This window comes from Corvus brachyrhynchos, unplaced genomic scaffold (assembly GCF_000691975.1).
Source record: "Corvus brachyrhynchos isolate BGI_N302 unplaced genomic scaffold, ASM69197v1 scaffold200, whole genome shotgun sequence".
Classification (NCBI taxonomy): domain Eukaryota; kingdom Metazoa; phylum Chordata; class Aves; order Passeriformes; family Corvidae; genus Corvus; species Corvus brachyrhynchos.
In genome coordinates, this window is record NW_008236184.1 from 4,219,888 (window position 1) to 4,222,683 (window position 2,796).

The window sequence follows — 2,796 nt, forward strand, 5'->3', positions numbered from 1 at the left end:
CAGCCGCCGCGGAAGAGAAGTGACGAGTTGCGCAGTCCCCCTCAGGCCGGACTCAGCCCCCAGCCTAGCTCAGCCCGTCCCCGCCTTGGCCGCCCTGTCTCTCCCCGGGGTCCTCTCACAGGGCCAGCGCCCTGGCCTGAACCTTCCTGTTAGCCTCATTCGTAACACCCAGCTAAGCTCTGACCTAAACTCTGCCAGCATACTGTGCGGGACACAGCCCAGGTCAACCTACTCATGACCCACATCTTACCTTCTCAGCCCTCCCAGCCCCACTGTGTGCAGTGCAGCCTCATCAGCTCAGCCTCCACAGCCCGGCTGCCTCCCCCGTGCTGCTGGGCCAGGCTTGCCTAGGCCCTCTTGTCCTGCCAGGTTCCCCAGCTGCATTGCCCTTCACAGTATCAACACCTGGCGTTTCTGGATGCAGCTGTGCCGTTCCACCTAAACAGCTCTGCTGACCAAACTGTGGTAACTCACCTGAAATGTCAGCCGTAAATTGAAGCACGGTGCTCCAAAACAACAGCAACATCCAGCAGCACTGCCACTTCAGAATGATGCCCTGAAAGTTTCCTTCCCTTCAGTACACATTACTGTTGTTTTGCCTATTTCTTGTTCAAGGGTCAGAGCACTGACGATGACAGCCACCATGTGTCCATTTTAATTAGTCCCATGAATTTCACTGCCAGGGCATAAACTTACTACCTAAGCACAAATTAAGTAATTTGGAAGACCAATAGCCTCTGTTAGGAAAAGCATCAGCAGCAGGTAAGGGAGTTGATCATTCCCATCTTCCCAGCAGTGGATTCAGTTTCAGCTTCCCCAGTACAAGGAAGACATGGGCATAATGGAACAAGTACATTAAGGGCTTGGAGCATCTGACATGAGGAGAGCATGAGAGAACATGACAAGAAGCAATGGACTGAAAAACATAGAAGTCCCACTTCAACAAAATAAAGAAATATTTGTATTCTGAAGGTGATCAAACTCTAGAACAAGTTACCTGGAGAAGTTGTGGAGTCTCGGCCCTTGGAGATACTTCAAACTTAACTAGGCATAGTCCTGGACAAACCCACTCGAGTTCACTCGGCATTGAGGAAACAAGGTTGGACTAGAGACTTCCAGAGGTCACTTCCAAACTCAATGATTCAATGAGCCCATCAAAAAGTACATTTAATTACTATATATACATAGGCAACATGCAATAGGACAAGAAGACATAGTCTGAAGATGTGCCAGGACAGGTTTAGGTTGAACATTAGGAAGAATTTCTTCACAGAAAGGGTGATTAGATATTGGAATGGGCTGCCCAGGAACATGGTGGAGACATCATCCCTGGAAGCGTTTAAGGAAAGACTGGATGTGGCACTTAGTGCTTTGGTCTAGTTGACAAGGTGGTGTTTGGTCATTGGTTGGACTCAACAATCTTAGAGAACCTAATTAATTATGTGATTGTTAAAGAGTCTGTATGAAAGGGAGACATAATTCAATGGTTACAGAAGTAACTACATCGGGGAATGCCAGACATAAATTACAAACCAAAAGGTTTTATAATGCATTATTATTATTAACATTTGCATTACTTAACATGTGGCCACTTGGAAGTCATGTAATGAGAAGACATTTAAAATAATGTTTATATATAGACTGTGGAGTGCAGAACTCATTTTGTCCTGCTAAAAATCTCGTAACATTTTTTGCACAGTGCCACAATCCTCCCTCAAAAAAATCTCATTCTGGTAAGAACAATACAACACGATTATTGTATATCATCAAAGAACCTAGCTGAACCTCTTCAAGGTTGTATTCAATGGTACCTATAACAGCTCCCCTGATTTAAGATTTCTGGTGATTGTTATTGACTCTGCAAAATGTTTTTCTGTTAGGATTTGTGTATCTATGTGTCTAATTTATTGCCTTTCCTGTTTCTTGTCTTTTTTTTCCCTTAATGTTGAATGAGCACTAGTCAGATAACCTTGCAAATAATATAGAGATACCTATTTTTCTCTAGTTTCAAAATTTGGGCAATCAATTCTGTAAAAAAAAAAAAAAAATCTTGAAGTTTTTTGCCTTAATGACTAATCACTAGGCTTCCTAGAGAAAATGAGCACCAATATCCTTTAAATAAACTACTGTTATCTGTTCTCTTGCAGGGGTTTCCAGATCAATTGTATACTGTGATATTTATGCCAAGGATGCATAAAAAATACCTAGCTAAACTCCTCAGCCTTTATTATGACGCTAGAAGTTTTGTCAATAGAAAGAGAATCGTTTTGTTATACTCATACGTGATCAACAATAATGTTGGGCTTCCCAAGTTACACATAAAGCTGTATAGCTACAGATAGTACACACCCATATTCTTCCTACATTTCAGACCATATTGTGGCAAGCTGAACTAAATATGTATTAGATAACCCTTAACACTAAACACTAATTTCTTCTAAATGAAGAAGAGTAAAAATGCACATAGGAAAAGACACTGCCAAAAATGAAGGGGGAGACGGGGATGAAAACAGGCTGCTAAAAACCACTTTATTAAATAACTTCACAGTTTTCAAACTGGCACTGCTAAAACACTGACAGATAACGTGAGAAACCGATAAAGAAGCCTAGTGAGGCACATCAAAACCCAGTCTACCTTGCAGGCTGCGCCTATGCTGTTGTCCTGGATGGGACCTCCCGAGCCGGCACCTGCCATCACAGCCACCCACGTTACGGCACGGTGCTCCTGCAGCGAGCCAAGGCCAACGCGCCTCCGGAGCGCCCGGGACGCGGGCGGGGTCCAGAGCGCCCCTCACG

The 2,796-nt window shown here is 43.9% G+C and overlaps 1 protein-coding gene across 2 annotated transcripts in view; it reads right to left on the bottom strand.

Moving 5' to 3' along the window:
• Positions 1-2,790, bottom strand: part of IQGAP1 (IQ motif containing GTPase activating protein 1) — a 55,611-nt gene extending 52,821 nt beyond the window's left edge. Inside the window, exon 1 of one of the 2 annotated variants that reach the window (XM_008637222.2) lies at positions 2,636-2,790. The gene's annotated coding sequence lies outside the window, so the exon portion shown is untranslated. The remainder of the gene's footprint in view (positions 1-2,635) is intronic. The other variant, XM_017738078.1, reaches the window with a different exon arrangement.
• Positions 2,791-2,796: the final 6 nt, after the last annotated feature.